Source organism: Nicotiana tabacum, chromosome 6 (assembly GCF_000715075.1).
Source record: "Nicotiana tabacum cultivar K326 chromosome 6, ASM71507v2, whole genome shotgun sequence".
In the NCBI taxonomy this organism is placed as follows: domain Eukaryota; kingdom Viridiplantae; phylum Streptophyta; class Magnoliopsida; order Solanales; family Solanaceae; genus Nicotiana; species Nicotiana tabacum.
The window spans coordinates 215,421,437-215,446,726 of NC_134085.1; the positions used below are offsets into that span (position 1 = coordinate 215,421,437).

The 25,290-nt window shown below is 39.6% G+C and overlaps 4 pseudogenes; 2 read left to right on the forward strand and 2 right to left on the reverse strand.

Annotated features, from left to right (window-relative positions):
- Window positions 1–121: 121 nt before the first annotated feature.
- LOC107802985 (3-isopropylmalate dehydratase small subunit 1-like) lies at window positions 122–895 on the reverse strand (annotated as a pseudogene).
- A 2,193-nt stretch (window positions 896–3,088) lies between these two features.
- Window positions 3,089–3,225, forward strand: LOC142182429 (U6atac minor spliceosomal RNA; annotated as a pseudogene).
- A 16,321-nt stretch (window positions 3,226–19,546) lies between these two features.
- On the reverse strand, window positions 19,547–20,322 carry LOC107790328 (3-isopropylmalate dehydratase small subunit 1-like; annotated as a pseudogene).
- A 1,105-nt stretch (window positions 20,323–21,427) lies between these two features.
- Window positions 21,428–21,564, forward strand: LOC142182427 (U6atac minor spliceosomal RNA; annotated as a pseudogene).
- The last annotated feature ends 3,726 nt before the right edge of the window (window positions 21,565–25,290 follow it).

A 25,290-nucleotide genomic window follows, 5' to 3' on the forward strand; every position in this document is an offset into this window, starting at 1 on the left:
ATTTTTTTCTCCAAATAATACAACAAACACCATATTTATTATGCAAGCATCTGTTTTCAGCAAGCCTAGTATAAAACTTTAAAAGAAAACATGTGAACTGAATAAATTACCACTTCAAATACTAAGCTTCTCGGGAAGGAATCATTCCAGCCTTTCTTGCATAAGCAAAAAATGCCACCAGCTTCAATGACAGGACCAACATCACCAATTGACTTCAATTTATACTCTTTTCCGGTTGTATGATTAATCAACCTACTCTATCCTAGCTCAACAGTCACCACATCACCCATCTTACACTCCTCACAAATCCTCAATTCAAATTCAAGCGGATAAACTTCACATGTCGTAACCGAATTCCTGAAGAAAATCCTCGCTTCTCTGCCACCACCGCCGCCACGCCCGTGGCTCCTAAAGCAACCGGGGCGTGCTCACGCGACAACCCGCACCCGAAGTTGTCGCCGCCTATGATGAGGGAGTACTTGGATGTGAATTCATCCGAATCGATGAAACGGGTTTGGTATGATGAAGGGAGTCCGCACAGCGCGTAAGACACGAGTTTTTTGTACTCGTCTAGGTTTGTTGGGACTAGGGTTAGGTATTCCGCGGGGATGATTTGGTCAGTGTCAATATTATCCCCAACGACTTAGCAGAGGCAGTGGAATGTGGTGGCGGTCGTGGTAGTGGTTTTCGGTGTGGCAAAGGCGGCAGAACAATAGAGGGGTGCGACGCTGGTTTTTTTGGGAGTTGGGCCAAAATGAGAAATTAAATGATTGAAAGGGTTATTGGAGAAAATTGAAGGGAGTTTAACGGAGGCAGTAATAGAGGAAGTGCGTGGTTGGCACGGAGACAGTTTAAAGGTGGTGATGGAACTGGAAAGAGTTGATGAAGCCGCCATTGAAGAAAGCTTCGGAGATTGCAAATTTTTGCTGAGAGAGTGGAGTGTGTTAAAAATGTGGGCATAACTTATTAGATATTGGGCCTTATTATTATGAATCAGAAAAGTAGGCGAGCCACCAGTTTAATGGACCAGTGCCACCATTTTTAGAGTCCACCTAACCCTACTCTCTCTAACCCTATATTTATTTCATATTCTCCTGTCTTTTTTGAGTATGTGTTAAGTAGTAGTAGGACATAAGAGAATTTTATCATAAGAACTCATGTTTCAATAAACCAATATATGTAGCCAAATATTTCAAAGTCTTGTTTGAATAGCGTCGTGGAATACTTTTTTCTAAAACCAAATAACCATCCTAGCAATGGTAGTAGCATAACCAAACACCAGTATAGACATTGGGAGACACTAAATGCTTTTGGTCCATCGACGAGCAATAGTGTTGAAGTTGTATATGCAGTATGTTTTCTTTCTCCTTAAAAAAAGGACCCAAACCAAATCATGAACATCCCTATATAGCAACATAATCAGTATATAATCTATGTATACCGTCTAAGAAAAGTAAACAGTGCATCCGACATAAAAGAGCGCAGGAACAAACATGTAACATGCCTAGGTCCACCTCAACATCTCATTTAATTGCTTAAGCTACTAAATGTTTGAAATGGTTGAATTTTAGTGATTATAAACTCCATTTTTGTCTTTCATGTTGGTGAGGATTATAAATACTTAATTACTGGAGAAGTTTGTTAATTCTTAAAAAAAATAATAGATTTCTCTTTTCCCGACGTTTCACTTGTAGAAATTAGCAAAGATATCAAGTATTGAACCTTCTTCAATGATCCATAACATACTGAATTTAATACAGGGACAAACCATGCAGTTCTAAGACAAGAAAAGCCACTACTATGATGTGAAATTTTGATGCAGATACTGTACAAGTTAGCAAGGTCAATCGAAAATACAATTCCAACATCATACATGACTCTATCATTGCCACGCTAAAATCTCTGCTTATATTTACTCTATATTTACAACTAAGATTTAAATGCTGGTCAAACCAAAAGAAAATAAAGGTGACAAAGAACGATATAGAATATTAACAGAAACAAAAAGAAAATAAGAAGGCTCAAACATAAGTTAAGATTAAAGATGATACAATGACAACATATGCTATAAAGAAAAATATTGCTATCTGAAGGAAGAATTTTGGATTGTCCCTCATGTTTGGAGATGTTACCACCCTGCAACAGAGAATCAGATCAATTTTCTCCAAAGCTAGAGTTTAACTGACAGGAAGGTTGTCCAATAATTCAACTAGTTCCACTTGTTGGTGCTGCTAGGAGATTTACCTAGCAATGCATTGAGAAAACCTGTAAAAAGGCATGCTTTGGACGAAGACAATACTTGGCCCCGTTAAAACAGCCATTATCAGATTATCATTCTGTAATTGCATAAACATGGTCAAAACAACATGCCTCGGAAACCAAATTACAGAGATGACAAAGGACTCAAGTTGGATTACTTGCATAAAAGAACTACTCAAAGCCATAGGATCGTAGATAATAAATCATATTTCTCATTGGATAATATTTCAATCATTAGTAGAGTGCCAAAGTAATTATGCTATTAGCATAAATGTAGACACTACATACATTGGTTATTGAATGCAATTTGGATCTCAGACATTCTAATGGAAGAAAGCACCAGAAACCTGTAGTATAACTGAAGTTCCAAAAGATCAGGATTAAGTCTAAAAAGAGGAGGGTATACTTATAGGTCCACGAAACTTGCTTTCATTGTGAAGGAAAAGGAGGAAAGTCCACATGACATAAGGTGACAAAGAAAAAAACATAAGAGATGATACCAGGAACGAGCAATTTAGAGTCTTAGGGTTGTGTGGGGCAACATAGTGAATCAGTGCAAGACAAGAAACACAAAATTTCCAACTTCGAACCTGGGATAAGCAGAAAAATCACCTTACAGGATCAACCAACAAACGATGTGCATCACGTAGGTCCGTCGATCATTGCTAGGCAAACTATGTAAGTTAATATCTACGGGGATAAAATTATATGACACAGAAACTCCTGAATCAAAATCTTCATGCTGTCAATGGCTCCTAGACCAAAATGATAGTATTTTCTAGTAATTGAATGCAAAAGATTCAAGCATTATATTTGGAACATCAAACATGTGTTCGTAGAAAGAAGAGATGGTTGGCGTCTCCCCCAATAGGGACAGGAAGTCGGGAACAGCCTTCGGGCTTTACCTGTTGCCATACGTATCCGCGGTTAAGGCTACCACTTCGGTGGATCTTACCCCAACTTTATCAACCAAAAAATATTTTTTTGAAACATAGCGAACTATCTCGATGATTGTTCTTGCTTATCCCAATCAATTTCCCAACCCCTTTCAAACCATCTCAAGTAATGCTGATCTACTCTTAAGAATCCAATGCCAACAGAACTTGACTTTTATTTGATATAATATGTCAGCAGTTATTTTACTTGGCAGTTCCTCATATCAACTCTAGTTTCATCTAAACCTTGATTATTGGTCAAGGACGACCTTCGATGTAGTTCAAACCTTATTAATCATCAGGCAGTCACTAATTTCCTTAGAAGATACAATTACTTTATAGTGTGTTTGCCTTATTGTCACCTAAATATAATCACTATAGATAGTTAAAGTTAGTTTCATTTTCCTTGTAAGATTATTGAGGAATCATTATCTAAGTTTCTGTAGGACCAAATTATAATTTTGAAGGTCTTTATAAAAAGACTAGGTTCCTTTGTTAAGACAGTTTGAGGAAGATGGGGAAGGAATTGAGTGAGACATGCATAAGGTCAAATATGGGTTGAACCCTTGAAATTTAGTAACATGAAAGATCTAGCAAAGTATATCAAAGTAAGGCTCTTGGGTCTCTTCAAAGTACAAGTTGCCATAGTGACTGTCACACCTCCTTTTTACGCACCCGATGGGCGCAAGGGGAGTTTTTTCCAATTAAAGGACAATCGAAACGGAATTTGTTTATTTATTTCAGAGTCGCCACTTGGGAGATTTAGGGTGTCCCAAGTCACCAATTTTAATCCCGAATCGAGGAAAAGAATGACTCTATATTATAGTCTGCGTACCAGAAATCCGGATAAGGAATTCTGTTAACCCGGGAGAAGGTGTTAGGCATTCCCGAGTTCCGTGGTTCTAGCACGGTCGCTCAACTGTTATATTCGGCTTGGTTATCTGATTTTATACAAATATGAACTTATGTGCAAATTTTAACTTTTTACCGCTTTCATAATTATTATTTTTAAAGAATGTGAACATCGCTTAAAACATGTCTTTGGACTGCGTCACATGAAATGCACCCACAATCCGAAATATTTTTTATTTGATGTTTTGGGATTTGGATTTGGGTCGCATGAAATACACACCCTAGTTTAGGAAAGTAGACTATTAAACACGCGCCTAAAGAGACTATCGCGTTATTATTTTGGGAAGACCGTGAAATTCGCTAAACGGCCCTCCTGAATTCTAAGTAGTTTAAAACAAGTATTTACTGAGGGCTCCGCAATCTGTACATTTATTTGGCGAAGCTAGTCTCGTTTTTTATTTATTTCTTTCTTTTTTTTTTCTTTTTTTTCTCTTTTTTTTTTTAGAAAATGACAAGGCTAAAATGACTACATTTCTTTGCTACTTCGCGAGGTCATGGGTTGTCGATTAAACTTATTTGATGAAACGAGTATTTTTTCCGCGGGATTAAATTACTACTATGATTTTAACATTGCTACTGCATGTACAAACAACTATTAAGACAAACATTTAGATAACAATAATCTGAGCATGAAGAAATAAAATGCCGAATAACTACTTACCATGACGGAACAAAGGAAATGCATTCACGACCAAATTTCAATATCATACGGAGTTAATTAACAAGAAATAGTGATTTACAAACATCATATGAATATGTCTCGCTCATTTGCATACTATTCGCATGAACTAGGATTGTATTTCAACAAAACACATGTACATATTACTAAACAACAAATATGAAGGACACGGACAGAGATGACCTACTTGATATTATCGTCTGATGCGTTGGACCTGCGACGAAACCTCGGACAACAACCTTGATGTACCGGACCTCGACTAACCAAAGGCGACCTCAACGGACTGCACGACGACAGTGAAAGAACAGCGATAGCATGGGCTGGTTGGTTGTCGCGTTTGGATAGCACAGCTGGAGCAGTGGTGTTTGGACGGTGTTCAGTGGTCGTTTGATCCACTGTTGGGCCTGAGGAAACGACGGGGAGACTGGGGGTGGAGTGAAGTCGAGCTGGAGGTTTGGTGGTGTACGCCGGTGGTCGACGAGGCTGGGTAGCAGGTGGTCGTGAGCTGCTGTTTGACGGACGTGCTGAAAACGAACAGCAGCAACAATGGCTGCTGCTCGACCGACGCAGCAATGGGGTCGACGATGAACCTAGGAGGATGAGGAATGGTCGTGAGCTGGTGGACGGAGCAGCTGTGGGCTAGTAGTTTGGGCAGTGGGGTTCGTTTATGGGGGTTTCACGTTGGGGGACGACGATGGAGGGAGTTGGTCTGGTTGCGACGAGGGGGGGTTGCAGATAGGTTTTAGGCCGTAGGGTTTGGTTGATTGGTTGACGGACTGGTTGCGAAACGACGAAAGAGATGGTGTCGTCGGAGCAGGTGGTCGTTTGGACGTGGTGGAGTCCGGACTGGTCTTTGGTGGAAGAGTGGTGGTTATCGGAATTTTTGGGCAGTGGTTAATACGGCTACTGGTTCGGGCAACAATGGTGGTTCACGGTGGGAAGGTGTCGACGAAGGTGGCTGGTGGTTCGACGGTGGTCTTGAGGCAGCTGGTTGGGTGTTTGTCGACAGTGGGGGTGCCGGGGAAGGTGACGGGATGGAGAGGGAGCTGTTGGTCGCTAGGGTTCCGGTCTTCTTCCCAAAAGAGGAAGAAGATGAACAGTCCTTTTGTCCAAATTTTCAAGTCCCTGTCCATTTTTTTTCTTTAAAATTTCCAAAGTCCCCCTTTTCCAAGTCCTTTGTCCGTGTTTTGTAATGGGCTTGCCCAGAAAAATGAGCCCCACGCGTGGTGGGGTTCGAGACTTATGTCCCCCACGCGTGGTGGGGTTCCCCATGTGTCAGGGACTCGGTTTATTATGGGCTAGGTCCGAAAATTAGGCCTAAAACCGGGTAGTTTGAACCCGAATATTATTCTTTTGCCCGGACCCGAGAAATAGGAACACGACGTTGCTTAACTAGTCCTATATAAGCAAAATAGCTACTAAAATAAGACTAATTATTTAAAACAAAACTATATTATGATTTTCTTAATATTTTTCAAGATTTAAAATAGCTACAAAATATTAATAAAACTATTTTTTGTAATTTTCGTTTTTTATATAAAGATAAAATATAAAGTAATATTTTTGCATTTTTTCCAAATTAAAATGACTACAAAACCTTAATAGAATTATATTTTTTGTAATTTTCGAAATTATATAAAGTACAAAAATAAAGTGCAATTTTTTGATTTTTTCAAGTTTATGAGGGATACATAAACTAAAATTTATATATATATTTTTTAGTAATTTTTTCTTTTGCGAGAAAAATAAAGTAAAAATAGTCAAAATAGCTATATTAGTCCTAAATTAAATATTTAAGCTAAGAACGTAAAAATTCTCGGGGAGGGTCAAAAATCACGTGCTTACAGCTGCCCCTCTTTGACTGGAAACACGAAGAGTTTTCCGACAAAGAACGACTAGACGTGTTTTTGACCCGACCATTACTTGGACGGACTACACTTAAGGAAAGGGAGGGAATGTGACCGAGCCCTGGTATCTGAGCTGCCTACATATCCTTGGTTATACAGGAATCAGGCCACGTGTAGTTCGGGAGTGAGAGAGATGGTGAAGTGTACCGAGGTGAAGAGCCGATCGAGGTGCCATTCCGTTGAGGTTCCGGTCCGCGGTCCTGTCATTACAACAAAAATGAAAACTGAAAAAGACTAACTAAGCCTATCAGCTATTAGTTACAAGGATTCCTATCTCTAAGTCTTCTGAAACTTGATCTTGAGTCTTGAATGGTGTTTCATACAGACTTTGGATTTGAACCTTGATACTTGCTAGTTGTAGGCGCTAGTTCTTGAGCAGATCACATCTGTTCTCCACATCCTTGCTTCGGATTCATTCATTTTTCTTTTTTTTTTTTTTTTTTTGACTAGCTTTTGTTGACCCCCTCAGAGTGTTGACTCGCATTCTTGGGGCGAGCTTCTTGTTGCTTCTATCTTGGATTGAGTGCTGGGGACTTCTATCGTAGCCTTCTGCCTTCCAATGGGTTGCGGCTTGACTTTGAACGATGTTCCGCTGCTCTACAGGCGGACCCCTAACTTCTTCAGTCTTCGGCATACAACAACCTCCGCTCTACAGGCAGGCTCCTGACAACCAAAACAAACAACACAAATGAAATTTCCTAACCCAGTTTGCACTGGGAAGGTTTGTGAGTCGTTAGCAAAATCGTAGCCTACTGATACTACTGATGCAGTGCTAAGAGTGAACTAAACACTAGATTAGGATGTATTCCCTTGTTATACAGGTGGGCGCCTAACTTCAATGCTTGAAATGTAAGGACTGAAATGTATTCCTCTGTTCTATGGGCGGGCTCCCAACTTCAACACTTGTAATGCAAAAGACTGACATGTATTCCTCTCGTTATACAGGTGGGCGCCTGGGTTTAGGAAAATGACTTTTTTTTTCAAACGTTTTTTTTTATTTATTTTTATTGTTTTTTTTAGCATCTTAGGAGAAAGATTCATCAGACTAAGATTTGGATCCTAGGAGAAGGTTCGTCAGACTAGGTCTCTATCTTAGGAGAAAAATTCATCGGACTAAGATTTTGATCCTAGGAGAAGGTTCATCGGACTAGGTCTCTATCTTAGGAGAAAAATTCATCGGACTAAGATTTTGATCCTAGGAGAAGGTTCGTCAGACTAGGTCATTTTTTGTTTTTGGTATCTTAGGAGAAAGATTTATCAGACTAAGATTTTGATCCTAGGAGAAGGTTCGTCAGACTAGGTCTCTATCTTAGGAGAAAAATTCGTCAGACTAAGATTTTGATCCTAGGAGAAGGTTCATCAGACTAGGTCTTTTCTTTTTGTTTTTTTGGTTATCTTAGGAGAAAGATTCATCAGACTAAGATTTTGATCCTAGGAGAAGGTTCATCAGACTAGGTCTTTTCTTTTTGGTATCTTAGGAGAAAGATTCATCAGACTAAGATTTTGATCCTAGGAGAAAGTTCATCAGACTAGGTCATTTTTTGTTTTTTGGTTATCTTAGGAGAAAGATTCATCAGACTAAGATTTTGATCCTAGGAGAAGGTTCGTCAGACTAGGTCTCTATCTTAGGAGAAAAATTCGTCAGACTAAGATTTTGATCCTAGGAGAAGGTTCATCAGACTAGGTCTTTTCTTTTTGGTATCTTAGGAGAAAGATTCATCAGACTAAGATTTTGATCCTAGGAGAAGGTTCGTCAGACTAGGTCTCTATCTTAGGAGAAAATTCGTCAGACTAAGATTTTGATCCTAGGAGAAGGTTCATCAGACTAGGTCTTTTCTTTTTGGTATCTTAGGAGAAAGATTCATCAGACTAAGATTTTGATCCTAGGAGAAGGTTCGTCAGACTAGGTCTCTATCTTAGGAGAAAAATTCGTCAGACTAAGATTTTGATCCTAGGAGAAGGTTCATCAGACTAGGTCTTTTCTTTTTGGTATCTTAGGAGAAAGATTCATCAGACTAAGATTTTGATCCTAGGAGAAGGTTCGTCAGACTAGGTCTCTATCTTAGGAGAAAATTCGTCAGACTAAGATTTTGATCCTAGGAGAAGGTTCATCAGACTAGGTCTTTTCTTGTTGGTATCTTAGGAGAAAGATTCATCAGACTAAGATTTTGGTCCTAGGAGAAGGTTCGTCAGACTAGGTCTTGTTTTTTTTATCTTTAACAACCACTTAGGAGTAAATGCATCTCCTACGGGTGAAACTAAAACTTAAACTTAGGAGGAAATGCGTCTCCTATGGGTAAAACTTAAACTTAGGAGGAAATGCATCTCCTATGGGTGAAACTAAAACAAACCGAGGAGGAAATGCGTCTCCTATGGGTAAAACTAAACTACCTTAGGAGGAAATGCATCTCCTATGGGGTGAAACTAAAACAATCTTAGGAGGAAATGCATCTCCTATGGGTAAAACTCAAACTTAAGAGGAAATGCATCTCCTATGGGTGAAACTAAAACGAACTTAGGAGGAAATGCATCTCCTATGGGTAGAACTCTAATGATTTCAAACTAGGAAGTGTGTCTCCTATTAATGAAACCTTCGCTTTCTTTTTTTTTTTTTGAATTATTTACTTACCTGTGTTGTCCTCCCTCGAAACTGTTGGGGATTATTTAGATGGGGATGACTTTTTACCCTTTTTTTCTTTTTTTTCATTATCATCTTTTTATTCTTCTCTTTTTTTTTTTTGCATAGCTTCTTCCTTCGAAGACTACCTCCCTTGAGAGTCGTTTTGCCTTTCCCCGAAAGGAACCGCTGAGGATACCGACTTTCCAACCTTGTGTTGGACTCCTCGCAACTGCTAGGGATAACATTGTTGGGGAATTATTTACTTACCTGCTAGGGATAACACTGTTGGGTAAAATGTTATCAGCTGGGGGTACCTGACTTCCAGAAAATTTTCTAAATGGAAGGAAAATTTTCTGCCCCAGTTTGATAATATCCCTTGTGGCATGCAGTTCTGGCATCAATGTCATTTCCTTTACCTGCTTCAAATCAAACAAAATTTGTTAGTTTAAAACATGGTGGTTGGTTGTGATACTCCTACTAGGATGGCTTTCCCTTTCTTCTTCACTGCGCTGTGCTCCGCGACTTGTTGGGGATGATATTATGTGCTGGGAATAATCCCTTCCTGCTGGGGATATCCCTCTTCTTTTGTGGCATAGCTTGGAAACTGGCATTTCCCCGACCTTTTAGTCTAGTATGGATTTCGCCAAATCATGCTCACTGTTCTCCTTGCTTTGTTCACGGGCCTTGTCTTGGAGGTTTATAACCTTAGTTTTGGCAAGGATATCCCTCTTGACGCTCGTCAATCCTTTTGTCAATTCCCTTTTGCTGGGGATATCTTTATTGACATTGGCTTCGCGTTTGTTCCTTGCTGACTATACCATTTGGATGTACTAATCAGATCTTATCTTGCATAATTGGGAAGCTGATGGCATATTTTGAAGTCATTTCATACTTGTTCTGACCAGACAGACTCTATTGGGGAATTTTTCTATGAAAGGAAAAAGATAAAAGGAACAGAATAAAAGGACAAAAGGAAAAAGACGACCTTTTAACAAAAGAAACTATAAATAAAAACCTATCAAACGCAGATACCGACTCTAATGGTCATGACATGCATATGTGGCCTATCCTCCGCCGTTAATCGTCTTTCCAGATCTTCAATTGGCAATTCCCCATCTGATTCTCAATCCTATTCGACTTGTAGTGCCCAAAGGGTTTTCACTATCAAGCCTCTCTCATTTCTGGTTTTTCTCTCAGCTTTCATCGCCTTATGGTGCCTGTGAAGGTTTTACCGATAAGACTCTCTCATTTGTATCACTTTCCAGCTGGGGGTTTGGAGTGTCGCCGGTATGACTCTTTCCGCTGGGAATCAGAGTCCTTTCTGCTGTGGAACAGAATGTTATGCTCACCGGTGAGACTCTCATTTGTCTGACTTGGCATCTTTTGAAGACTGATCAGAAGGTCTTTCTTTGGACCGTAATGTGGGTTTTGGATAGGCTAGAAAGAAAGGGTATAAAAGGCTCAAAAAATACATTAATTTTGGGTTATTAGTTACAACCTTCGGAATTAGATTTATTTACAACAAATGCAACCTTTGCTCCAGTTTCTTGCTTGGGGATATTTTAACTGATTTTTTTTTCATTTTCAAAACTATGACCGAGCCGTGAAGCGCCTACGTATCCTCTTTGAGGAATCAGGTCAAACGTAGTTCCCAATTCCTCTTTTTCATTTGACTTTCTTTTTTTCGTTATCATTTTTCTTTTCTCTTTTTCTTTTCTCATTTTCTTTTGTCGTTTTGTTGATTTTTCTTTTTTTTTTTCTCTTTTTTTTTCGTTGTTACTGATTCCGAACGAGGGGTATGAAAGAAAAATAAATAAGGCTCAAAAGGGGTAATGAAGGATAAAGTGTTTAGGTAGCAGAACAAAATGCCTTCGTCATTTCAGTCTTCAAAACATGCCAAGTGCAAACAACACACTTTAAATTTGTAGTCTCTTCTGATGGTGCTGGACTTGACAATTATGTTAAACATTTTATTTTTCCTTTGTCATTTCTAAGCACCGTTGGGCGACACTCTCATTATCATGACCGACCCTCATGCCAATTTGGCGAATCTTGCTTTTAACGGTTTTCTTTGTGCTTAACTTGCCCCAGTTCCACATGACTCGAGCTCTGAATAATCTCAAACCATCCTTATTTTCTTTAAATGGTCTGATCGCCTTTCCAGGGTTTTATGATTAACTTTAAAGACTAGGCCCAAAGTGTGTGCGCATGTCATGTCCCTAGAATCGGCATTGAACGAAATGATAAAAGGACTAAACAAAAGACGACTGGAACTAACAAAAGACCGACTTTGTATTAGACTACCGGCGAAATGGTTTGAATAATAAAACAAACAAAACAACCAGAATAAAATCCTAACACAAACTGGACAAAATTTAAACAAACTGCTATGACAAAATGGAAAGATAAGAAGGTTTGACACAGGACAAAATCCCAATTACAACCTTAATAATCCGAACAACAGAAATGACCACAAAATAAGCCACCACAAGCTTCTCTCTTGCTGACCAAGGAACGAAGCGTCCTCCCGCTTTATCAAAAAATTGGCATCTTAGCCACTGAGCTTTGCATCAATACTGCCAAGACCATTACCCGCTTCAACATCGTCACCCTCTGTCAACAAGTTCTTGATAGGGTTCGAGTGCTCCATGTCACTGTTATTGATCACAATCCGCCCTTCTTGGATCATTCTTTCTATTTCTCTTTTCAAATCCCGACAGCTTTCAACATTGTGCCCCTGGGCATTGGAATGGTATTCACACCTTTTAGAAGGGTCAAAGCTTCTTGCACGTGGGTCCACACGATTTGGAGGAATAGGTGCAATCATGTCATGATTCTTTAATTTCTCAAATAAGCTTTCATAGGACTCTCCTATTGGTGTAAAATTATCTTTCAACCTTTGTTCCCCTTTATACCATTGGCTTGGCTGTGGGTTATAGGGCACCTGAAAATTTTGTGGAGACTTCTGGAGATTTTGTGATGCTCGTGCTCGCCTCCTGGGGTGTTTTGGTGGCTGGACAACATACTGAGGTGGAACGACAGAGTATTGAGCGTCCTGAGGTGGATAATACTGCTCAGGGGAGCCATAGAAAACCTGAGGAGGCTGCTCATACCTTTGAGATGTTCTCCTGGGACCTCTTCTAGACCCTGATGTTATCATGATTTCTTCAATCTCCTCATTTGTGTCGCTAATATTATCTGACTCAACCCGGACAGCCTGAGTTGCGGCTTTAAGAACAGCTTGACTTATAATTTTGCCTGTCTTAAGACCACTCTCTACCATTTCTCCAATTTTGATTTCTTCCGAGAAGGTTTTGCCAACTGCGGATACCATGTTTTGAAAGTAATCTGGCTCTTGCGCTTGAAGGAAGACAGTAATTAGCTCATGGTCATCCATGGGTGGCTTAACTCGAGCTGCTTGCTCTCTCCATTTTATGGCATATTCCCTGAAATTTTCACTTGGTTTCTTCTTCAGGTTTGAAAGGGAAATGCGGTCTGGGGGAATGTCGATGTTGTATTGGAACTGTCTGACAAAGGCCTGTGCCATGTCATCCCAGACATACCAGCGAGACGTGTCTTGATCCATAAACCATTCGGAGGCTACTCCCGTAAGGCTTTCCACAAAATAAGCCATCAACAATTTTTCATTTCTTCCTGCCCCTCTCAGTTGATTGCAATACCTTTTCAGGTGGGCTATGGGATCTCCATGTCCATCGTACTTTTCAAATTTGGGGGTCTTGAAACCAGGCGGCAAGTGGACATCGGGGAACATACATAGATCTTTGAAGGCAACACTCTTTTGGCCTGCTAGCCCTTGTATGTTTTCCAACCATTGTTCTAAGCTTTTCAATCTTTGGGTCACCTCTTCCTATACCATCTTTCGGGCAGGCTTCTCAGTTTTTGCAGCAAGATCAAACGAGTACGAGTGATACTCAGGAGAGTGGTACTGCTCTTGTTGTGTCACAAATTGTGACTCATGACGAGGAACCTTCCCACTCTGAGTCTCTGGAGCACTTGTAACAGCTTCGACGTTAGTTGTCATTTTTCTTTGAGGCACAAACCAACCACCTCAACTTTCTTCACAATTCAAAACCAAATATGTTAGAATGGACTCAGTCGGTCCTTATTATTATCAATATATATATATATATATATATATATATATATATATATATATATATATATATATATATATATATATATATATATATATATATATATATATTTATTTATTTATTTTTTACCTTTGTTTTTCTTTTCTTTTTTTCTCTTTTTCATCATTTTTTTTGTGTGTGGTCGAATCTTATGGAGATTGCCTGCGTATCATGACCCCGCATGAATCAGACCTTGCGTAGTTCGGACCAATAAAAGATAAACAACAGTAAATATTTTTCAATTTTCATATTAGAACAAACTGAGTTTCAAAGGTTTGAAGATGACCTACAAACTTGAAACTCAAGCAACCCACATTATTCTAATCAAGAGATTTATAAACTCAAAAACAAAAGGCTAGCTCCCTTTCTCTGTTCGACAAATGCAACCAAACAGTTATTTTTGCAAATGTGGCCCCTTCCAATTTTCACATGAATTTTGAGGCCGGGGAGGATTATTTTGACACTTTACAAACTTGTCCATTCTTTTACGAAAATAACCTTTCGACAACTGAAAGATACTCTAAGGCTATTTCGGTAAGAACGGTTTAAGACGCGGCCGAAGCTGGCTCGGCTTATTATGACAAAATTTGAACGGTATTCACCTGACCGTCGACTCTTTTTTTTTTCAAATTATAATAAAAACTTGGTGTTGCAAAACACGACCCTTCAGCGTCTCGGGGACGAAGCTTTTTAAGGCTGTGTGGGTCAACTGGACCAAACTCCTAGACATGACCCAAAAGGTGGCTGTTTATGCAAAGTCAGTCTTCCGGCGTCCCTTTCGGGAACATTCGGCTATTTATGACAAACAAGCATCTCCTGACTTAGTTATGACTCTTTTATTGTTTTTTTCGAAAATAGGAAACCCAATACTGCAAACACGGCCTGTCAACGTCTCGGGGACGAAGATTTTTAAGGCTGTGTGGGTCAATCGGACCAAGTCTTAAAAAATGACCCAAAGGTGGCTGTTTATGCAAAGTCAGCCTTCCGGCGTCCCTTTCGGGAACATTTGGCTATTTATGACAAACAGCATCACCTGATTTATTTATGACTCTATTGAAATTTTGACATGTTTTTTATTATTATTATTATTATTATTTATTTGTTTTTTTTTTTGGCTTTTTAGCAAAAGGTGGGGTTGGACCCGATGAGGGTTGCCTACGTATCTCACATCCGGTGAGAATCAAACCCGCGTAGTTCGGGAAAAAGAACTACTTTAAAAGAAGAAAGGAAATATTTTTTTTATTATTGATTTTCTTTTTAAAAGAAACACTTCTAAGATATATTTTTTGAATTTTCATTTGCTTTTTTTTTTCTTCATTCTAAAGAAGAAGAAAATATTTTCGGAATTTTGCTTTTAATAAAAGAAATGCTTTTCAAAAATGTGTTTTTTTTTTTGAATTTTCTTTTCAATTTTGAAAAAAGAATCAAAATATTTTCGGATTTGTTTTTTTTTTATATTATTTTTTGAAAACAATTAGAAAGACTTCCTAAAAAAGTCAATAATGGAGAAAATATTTTTGGATTATTTTAATTTTGTCATTTTCATAAACAAACAAATAACACATATTTTAAAATCAAGACTCTTTTTTTCATTTTTATGGCAAGACAAACTATTTTCTTTTCTATTAATGTTTTTTTTTTAAAAAAAAGAAAAAAAATAAGACAAAACAATGATTATTTTTTCTATTTTTCCTTTGCTTTAATAAAACAAACTAATAAGACATATATTTTTTTTTATTTTATATCCTCAAAATTTCGGCAGAGTTTCGACACTACTTGGACATTTGTTTTTTTTTTCTAACAATAAGTAGTTATATCTCTACACTGTTATTTTCTCCTATTTTCCATTATTTTCTAATTTGTGGATGATGATGAAAACATACACAATCTTTGTTTTTTCGAATTTTCATTTTTTTTTATATATATATACATATATATTTTATTTTTTATATTTATTATATTTTCAAAAATGTGGCATGGGGGACATAGGGAATTTCAAGACTTCTTGGATTCCGCAAATGTTCCCCATGTGCTTTTCCCAAAAATGAAGCGTGAGGGACATAGGGAATTCCAAGACTTCTTGGATTCCACAAATGTTCCCTAGGTGCTTTTCCCAAAAATGAAGCGTGGGGGACATAGGGAATTCCAAGGCTCCTTGGATTCCACAAATGTTCCACATGCTTTGATTAAAATAACACCATGCTGGAAATGACCAAATGACTCATTCGCCCTTGACTAAATACAACATGTAGCACATAGGATGCAAAAAGCTGGTCTATTATTTTCAGGTTGCTTGTCCTAGACGGACCCAACCCCTGTGTTGAGTCCCCTAAGTCAAATGCACATGATGCAAATAAACGTTCCTACTAGGGATCCGGCATGTGGCTTTGTTATACTAGGTTCAGAACCTGGGTGTTTGTTCTAGACCTGGCTTACCCGAGCGGACAGCTCGAGCCGAGGGGGGGCAGCGTACCGGGAATACAGAAGCTTCACCGGCTTAGTTACTTGTCCCAACTTCGTCTTATTTGGTATGACTTTAACAGAAAGGTGGGTCACGCGCACGTGTACACCATAAATTTAGAAGACTCAGAAAGAAGAAGGGTTTCGCAGCAATTTTATATACACAATTCAGATAATATTAAAGCGGTAAAAGCATCATTTAGGCACATTAGGCATATATCATGTAAAAATCAGATAATAAATAAAGCCAATTATAACAATTATTTTAAGCTCGAATTCTTGAACCCTGAACCAGTGGTTCTGGGTCCCAAATCCCCAGCAGAGTCGCCAGAGCTGTCACACCTCCTTTTTACGCACCCGATGGGCGCAAGGGGAGTTTTTTCCAATTAAAGGACAATCAAAACGGAATTTGTTTATTTATTTCAGAGTCACCACTTGGGAGATTTAGGGTGTCCCAAGTCACCAATTTTAATCCCGAATCGAGGAAAAGAATGACTCTATATTATAGTCTGCGTACCAGAAATCCGGATAAGGAATTCTGTTAACCCGGGAGAAGGTGTTAGGCATTCCCGAGTTCCGTGGTTCTAGCACGGTCGCTCAACTGTTATATTCGGCTTGGTTATCTGATTTTATACAAATATGAACTTATGTGCAAATTTTAACTTTTTACCGCTTTCATAATTATTATTTTTAAAGAATGTGAACATCGCTTAAAACATGTCTTTGGACTGCGTCACATGAAATGCACCCACAATCCGAAATATTTTTTATTTGATGTTTTGGGATTTGGATTTGGGTCGCATGAAATACACACCCTAGTTTAGGAAAGTAGACTATTAAACACGCGCCTAAAGAGACTATCGCGTTATTATTTTGGGAAGACCGTGAAATTCGCTAAACGGCCCTCCTGAATTCTAAGTAGTTTAAAACAAGTATTTACTGAGGGCTCCGCAATCTGTACATTTATTTGGCGAAGCTAGTCTCGTTTTTTATTTATTTCTTTCTTTTTTTTTTCCTTTTTTTTCTCTTTTTTTTTTTAGAAAATGACAAGGCTAAAATGACTACATTTCTTTGCTACTTCGCGAGGTCATGGGTTGTCGATTAAACTTATTTGATGAAACGAGTATTTTTTCCGCGGGATTAAATTACTACTATGATTTTAACATTGCTACTGCATGTACAAACAACTATTAAGACAAACATTTAGATAACAATAATCTGAGCATGAAGAAATAAAATGCCGAATAACTACTTACCATGACGGAACAAAGGAAATGCATTCACGACCAAATTTCAATATCATACGGAGTTAATTAACAAGAAATAGTGATTTACAAACATCATATGAATATGTCTCGCTCATTTGCATACTATTCGCATGAACTAGGATTGTATTTCAACAAAACACATGTACATATTACTAAACAACAAATATGAAGGACACGGACAGAGATGACCTACTTGATATTATCGTCTGATGCGTTGGACCTGCGACGAAACCTCGGACAACAACCTTGATGTACCGGACCTCGACTAACCAAAGGCGACCTCAACGGACTGCACGACGACAGTGAAAGAACAGCGATAGCATGGGCTGGTTGGTTGTCGCGTTTGGATAGCACAGCTGGAGCAGTGGTGTTTGGACGGTGTTCAGTGGTCGTTTGATCCACTGTTGGGCCTGAGGAAACGACGGGGAGACTGGGGGTGGAGTGAAGTCGAGCTGGAGGTTTGGTGGTGTACGCCGGTGGTCGACGAGGCTGGGTAGCAGGTGGTCGTGAGCTGTTGTTTGACGGACGTGCTGAAAACGAACAGCAGCAACAATGGCTGCTGCTCGACCGACGCAGCAATGGGGTCGACGATGAACCTAGGAGGATGAGAAATGGTCGTGAGCTGGTGGACGGAGCAGCTGTGGGCTAGTAGTTTGGGCAGTGGGGTTCGTTTATGGGGGTTTCACGTTGGGGGACGACGATGGAGGGAGTTGGTCTGGTTGCGACGAGGGGGGGTTGCAGATAGGTTTTAGGCCGTAGGGTTTGGTTGATTGGTTGACGGACTGGTTGCGAAACGACGAAAGAGATGGTGTCGTCGGAGCAGGTGGTCGTTTGGACGTGGTGGAGTCCGGACTGGTCTTTGGTGGAAGAGTGGTGGTTATCGGAATTTTTGGGCAGTGGTTAATACGGCTACTGGTTCGGGCAACAATGGTGGTTCACGGTGGGAAGGTGTCGACGAAGGTGGCTGGTGGTTCGACGGTGGTCTTGAGGCAGCTGGTTGGGTGTTTGTCGACAGTGGGGGTGCCGGGGAAGGTGACGGGATGGAGAGGGAGCTGTTGGTCGCTAGGGTTCCGGTCTTCTTCCCAAAAGAGGAAGAAGATGAACAGTCCTTTTGTCCAAATTTTCAAGTCCCTGTCCGTTTTTTTTCTTTAAAATTTCCAAAGTCCCCCTTTTCCAAGTCCTTTGTCCGTGTTTTGTAATGGGCTTGCCCAGAAAAATGAGCCCCACGCGTGGTGGGGTTCGAGACTTATGTCCCCCACGCGTGGTTGGGTTCCCCATGTGTCAGGGACTCGGTTTATTATGGGCTAGGTCCGAAAATTAGGCCTAAAACCGGGTAGTTTGAACCCGAATATTATTCTTTTGCCCGGACCCGAGAAATAGGAACACGACGTTGCTTAACTAGTCCTATATAAGCAAAATAGCTACTAAAATAAGACTAATTATTTAAAACAAAACTATATTATTATTTTCTTAATATTTTTCAAGATTTAAAATAGCTACAAAATATTAATAAAACTATTTTTTGTAATTTTCATTTTTTATATAAAGATAAAATATAAAGTAATATTTTTGCATTTTTTCCAAATTAAAATGACTACAAAACCTTAATAGAATTATATTTTTTGTAATTTTCGAAATTATATAAAGTACAAAAATAAAGTGCAATTTTTTGATTTTTTCAAGTTTATGAGGGATACATAAACTAAAATTTATATATATATTTTTTAGTAATTTTTTCTTTTGCGAGAAAAATAAAGTAAAAATAGTCAAAATAGCTATATTAGTCCTAAATTAAATATTTAAGCTAAGAACGTAAAAATTCCCGGGGAGGGTCAAAAATCACGTGCTTACAGTGACAAACATCTTTCAAGTATGATTCTGATATAGGCATAAGAAAGCATTTTAACATACCCTTTTAGGATAACTGATTCTTCTTCCCAAATCATAAAACAACCACCATATCACAGCTTGCATCTTTCCTTTTTTTTTCTTCTGATAAAACGTTATATCGCCATTGTCACAAAGCAATGCGGTCTCTAGCTCGGATAAAGGAGAACAATGCTAAGTTGACAACAAACACAAAAATAATCTAATTATAATGAATTAGTATGACGAATCCTCTGAGGATCATATAGTCAACCCAACTATTTTGGAATTCAAATGTTGTTTATCCATTGAATTGTTCTGAAATAGGCATAACAGAACAGAAGACACCTTTTTAAAGGTGCTATTTGTTTCTCCAAATAATACAACAAACGCCATATTTATTATATAATCATCTGTTTTCAGCAAGCCTAAAGTATAAAACTTTAAAAGAAAACATGTGAACTGAATCAATTACCACTTCAAATACTAAGCTTCTCGGGAAGGAATCATTCCAGCTTTTGTTGCATAAGCAAAAATGCCACCAGCTTCAATGACAGGACCAACATCACCAATTGGCTTCAATTTATACTCTTTTCCGATCGTATGATTAATCAACCAACTCTCTCCTAGCTCAACAGTCACCGCATCACCCGTCTTACACTCCTCAAAAATCCTCACTCCCGATTCAAGTGGATAAACTTCGCCTGTCGCAACCGAATTCTTGAAGAAAATCCTCGCATACGACTCTGTCACCACCGCCGCCACGCCCGCGGCTCCTAAAGCAACCGAGGCGTGCTCACGCGACAACCCGCACCTGAATTTGTCTCCGCCTATGATGAGGGAGTACTTGGATGTGAATTTATTTAGGTCGACGAAACGGGTTTGGTATGATGAAGGGAATCCGCACAGCGCGTAAGACCCGAGTTTTTTGTACTCGTCTGGGTTTGACGGAACTAGGGTTAGGTATTCCATGGGGATGATTTGGTTAGTGTCCATATTGTCCCCGATGACGTAGTAGAGGCCGTGGAATGTGGTGGCAGTCATGGTGGTGGTTTCTAGTATGGCGGAGGCGGCGGAACAACGAAGGGGTGTGACGGTGGGGTTTTTGGGAGTTGGGCCAAAATGAGAAATTAAAGGATTGAAAGTGTTATTGGAGAAAATTGAAGGGAGTTTGATGGAGGCGGTAATAAAGAAGAGCGTGGTTGGCACGGAGACAGTTTGAAGGTGGTGATGGAACTAGAAAGAGTTGATGCAGCCTCCATTGAAGAAAGCTTTGGAAATTTCTAATTTTTGCTGAGAGAGTGGAGTGTGTTAAAAATGTGGGCAGTACTCAATACAAAATTTAAGACTAAAATCAAAACAGAAGTGAGGTGAAGTTCTCTTGATTCTTAGGAGTTAGGAGAAACCAATTTGTCATCACAAGAACACAATCTCAAGTAAGTTGGCGCAAAAGTGATTTGCCATAGTAGCCACGCAAATAAGAATAAACTATGGTCATTGGAGAAAGCAAAAGTATGGAAGTCACAGTGACTCTATCAAGAGTAAAATATGAGCGCATTATAGACATGCTTTAGAATCTATACAAAAAATACAAAGCACCACTGCCACCAATCGAAGGGAGATTTTGCATGCTGTAACGCTAGTCTGCTACTTCTGCAAATACTGCTAAGGTTTTTGAAAAAATGTACACCCAAAAAAGAAAGGAGAAGAAGCTTTTACAATAAACATACATAGATGAGTAAACTTTTGGCACATCCACTGAAATGAACAAAATGGATATTGCCTTATTTCACTGGAGACGAGCCAATTTTGTCTCTGGAATGATAACAAGCAAACTTTTGGGAAATTGCCTCGTTTATAGCTGGAGACAAGTCAATACTTGAATGATGTAACTTACTTATAGCCCGTTCATCCAGATGAGGATAAAGTCTAAAAAGAAGAGGGTATGCTTATAAGTCCACGAAACTTGCTTTAATTGAGAACCAAAAAGAGGAAAGTCCATATGACATAAGGTGAAAAAGAAAACCACCTAAGAGAGGACACCAGTAACGAGCAATTTAGAGTCTTCAATTTGTAAGTTGCAACCGAGTGGATAAGTGCAGGACAAGAGACACAAAATTTTCAACTTCGAACCTGGGATAAACAGAAAAATCACCTTACGGAATCAACGAACAAACAATGTGCATCATGTAGGTCCATCGATTATTGCTAGGCAAGCTATGTAAGTTCATATCTAAGGGGATAAAATTACATATCATAGAAACTCCTGAATCAAAATCTTCATGCTGTCATCTCTCCTAGAACAAAATGATCTTGCTATTTTCTAGTAATTAAATGTAGAAGATTCAAGAATTATATTTGGAATATGTGTTCATAGAAAGGAGAGAGGGTTGTCATCTCCCCCCATAGAGATAGGAACAACCTTCGAGCTTTACCTGTTACCACACACATCCGATTAAGGGCTTAAGGCTACCCATTTCGGTGGATCTTACCCCAATTTTTATTAATAAAAGAATATATTTGGAACATAGCAAACTATCTTGATGATTGTTGTTGCTCATCCCTACTAAAATCCATTAATCATATCCTAGTCAATTTCCCAACCCCTTTCAAACCATCTCAAGTAATGCTGCTCTACTCTAGAGAATTTGTGACGACCCGACACGTTGTCTCATGAGTTATCGCTCCATTACACCCATTTTATGCTTCTTCATGTTTCATTATCGGTATTTGGTGTGTTAGAGCTGATTTGGATTGGTTTTGGTAGTAAATGAGACACTTAGTCTCTTTAAGGAAGGTTTGGTTTGGAAAAATCAACCAGATGTTGACTTATGAGTTAGAGGGCTCGGATGTGAATTCCGGTGATTCGGTTAGCTTCGAGGGATGATTTGTGACTTATAAGTGTGATCGGAAGTGATTTTGGAGGTCCGGGGTAGAATTAGGCTTGAATTGGCGAAGTTAGTATTTTGGCGAATTCCGGTTGATAGATGAGATTTTGATCCAAGTGTCGGAATAGAATTTCGAGAGTTGAAGTAGCTTCGTTAGGTGATTTGGGATGTGTGTGCAAAATTTCAGGTCATTTGGAGGTGATTTGGTTGTGTTTTTTATCAAATGCGTGTTTCGGAAGATTTTGAAGAACTTAGGCTTGAATTCGATGAGAATTGATGATTTTAGTGTTGTTTGATGTGTTTTGATGAATGCAACAAGTTTGTATGATATATTAGGATATGTTTGGGCTTTTGGTTGAGGTCCCGGGGGCCTCGGGGTGATTTCGGATGGCTAACGGAGAGTTTCGGACTTGGATTTTGCAGCAGAAAATGCAACAGCAGTTGCAGGCCATATTTGGCCTTCGCGTTCGCGTAGAGGAAACTTGGAAGGCAGAAAAGTGCTCTTCGCGTTCGCGTGGAGTGGTTCGCGGTCGCGGAGTGCTAGAGAATCGTGCTTCGCGTTCGCAGTGGCTAGGTCGCAAACGCGTATGAGGAATCTGGGCCCCAGGGCAGTTGCCCTTCGCGTTCGCGATTGGAAGAACGCGTTTGCTTAGTTGAGGTTCGCATTCGCGGGTTGGGAACCGCATTCGCGAAGGGGTAATTTTGGTTAGTGATTTTTGTTCATCGCGAACGCGGGGCGTTGACCGCGTTCGCATAGAGTAAAGTAACCTGGGGAGAAGGGTTTTTATTAAATATTTCATCCGCGAGCTAAGTCTTATTTCCACAATTTTTGAACAACCTTGAGAGCTCTTGGATGAGGATTAAAGAGGTTTTCGACTGGGATTGATTGGAGGTGAGTCTTATGACCTAAAAACATCATTTAATTGTAGAATCAACATCTAAATTCATGAAAATTTGATTAAAATGGGAGGAATTAGGACTTGACTTTTTGAATGAGAAATTAGGATTTGAGGGAGCATTTGAGCTCGGATTTTGGAGTTTTTGATATGTATAGACTCGTGGCAAGATAAGGAGTCCGTTGATGTAAAAATTTCTGAGTTTTGAGAAGTGGGCCCGGGGCTCGGGTTTTGCAAATTTCGGAATTTTTGATATTTTTCGATTGTTTTCGATTGGGTTTTGTTCCCTTAGCATATTGTGACGTATTCGTTGTGGTTTTGGTCAGATTCGACGCGCGAGGAGGTCAATTCGAGAGGCAAGGGCATAGCGAGATAGACTTTTGGCTGGCTTGAGGTGAGTAATAGATGTAAATGATGTCCTGAGGGTATGAAACTCCGGAATTTCACATCGTAACGCTATATTGAGGTGAGACACGCGCTCTATGACGAGTGCGGGGTCGTTTACTATTGGAGATTGTGACTTGGTCCGTCCCGAGTGATGTTTTTACCGTGTATTCGATTAGAACTTATTTGAGATCATTCTTACTTGGATTTAATTGTTATATTTGGGCTTCGTGCCGATTATTTGAATCCTTCAGGGATTGTTATCACTGTTTCCACCTTATTTGGCATATTATCTGATCTCAGTCCTAAGTTTTAAATAATGTTTTGCAAACTCAGCCATTTTACTAAGATTTGAAACTTAAACAATATTTTCTTAATGTTTTGAGCTGAGAACTACTATTTGATTAATGCCCGAGAGGATTATGTGAATTTTGGACTAAAAATGGATCGGGCTGCGCGCCGCAGCAGTGTTATATTGATATTGAGGCCGAGAGTCTGGTTGATGACACGAGATGGCTTTATATTGCGTTTGGGCTGTAGGAGCCCCTCTCGGAGTCTGTACACACCCCCAGTGGGCGCCGTCGATGATAAATAAATGGATCGGGCTGCACGCCGCAGCGGGTACTAGTATGTACCGTTCTATGTGTTGCATCTTTCCTTATGCTTTTATTCTTTGGTTGTTTATCTGTTGTTGTATATCTATACATCTGTCTCATTGGTTACTGCTTTCTTATTTATTGCTCTAAATTGCCGGTTATAAATTACTTTGCGTTTTTCCATGATTTCTTATTCTCAACCTTTATTTATGTTTATTACTCACTGGGTCGGAGTACTCACATTACTCCATGTACCTTGCGTGCAGATCCAGGTACATCACAGGCTGACTGAGGATTGTTTAGCTGAGCAGTAGTATCCGGGAGTATCGAGGTAGCTGTATGGCGTTCGCAGCCTTGATCTCTCCCCTCTATCCCTATCTTTTATTTCGCATTTCCTAGACAGACTTGTAATGGGTGGATTAGGTCGTGGTCGATCAAATTTGGAACCATACAGTTAGTCCCTCCGCTCGTCGGGGTTGCGACCGGATGCGTCCTTGATGAGCGGACTTCATGCATTCTTTTGGAGAAATTTGACCTGTTGAAACATTACAACGTGGCCAATGGGAGATGGTCATCATGTTTAGCAAAACACCGAGTGGTACACTTTATCGGGAAGTGATGTCAGCTTTACGTGCGTCATCATTACGCAGGTTTTCGAGGTAGGGATTAACGGCTTGATGCTTCGATTCTTGCGCTGCTTTGAGACCTGCCGCCTCGATTATGGTGCCACCTAACCCTATAAATAGGTGAAGGATTTGATTTTTTGAAAAACTTTAGCCATTTCTCTCTTCTTGATAAACTCTTTCATTCTTCCTCAATTGCTCTCATATCCTTTTGTTTCTTCTTCCGTTCCTCACCAGAAGCTTCTTCTTCTTCTTTCCTCCTTTTGTGTTGATATTTCTATGAACGATATCATGCCAAGGTCTTGTCGTTCTCGTGAAGAGGTTCCTGAAGCCACCCCGTTGTCCACGGTGCCTCCTTCTGACGGTGGAGAGATGGTGGTAGAAGAGGGTGACAACCATCATACGGTGGAGGAGTTACTACCGAGACACCCCTTATCCAGGAATGACTTCCTCAAAGATCCCCCTTCTACCCAGAACCCCCGAATTTATTGAGATGGAGCAGGTCCATATCGATGCCCTTCATGTAAAGTATGACATTCCTGCTCATATAGAAATAGTTTCGGTGGGGAGAGATTACATGGACGTCCACAGACCTAGGTACTGCGCTTTCTATGAGTACCCCTTTATGATCGGCTATACTCTTCCTCTTTTCCCTTTAGCGGAAGAATTCTGTAGATTCTACCAAGTTTGCCCAGCACAACTTTCGCCATATATGCTCAAGGTGCTACTGTTATTGACCAAGTATGTAGAGTTGGCTGAGTGTAGCGTTTCTATCCACCACTTTTTGAACCTGTTCACGCCTGGCTTCCTCAAGGTTACCATGGTGCATTTGAGGCTTCGTGG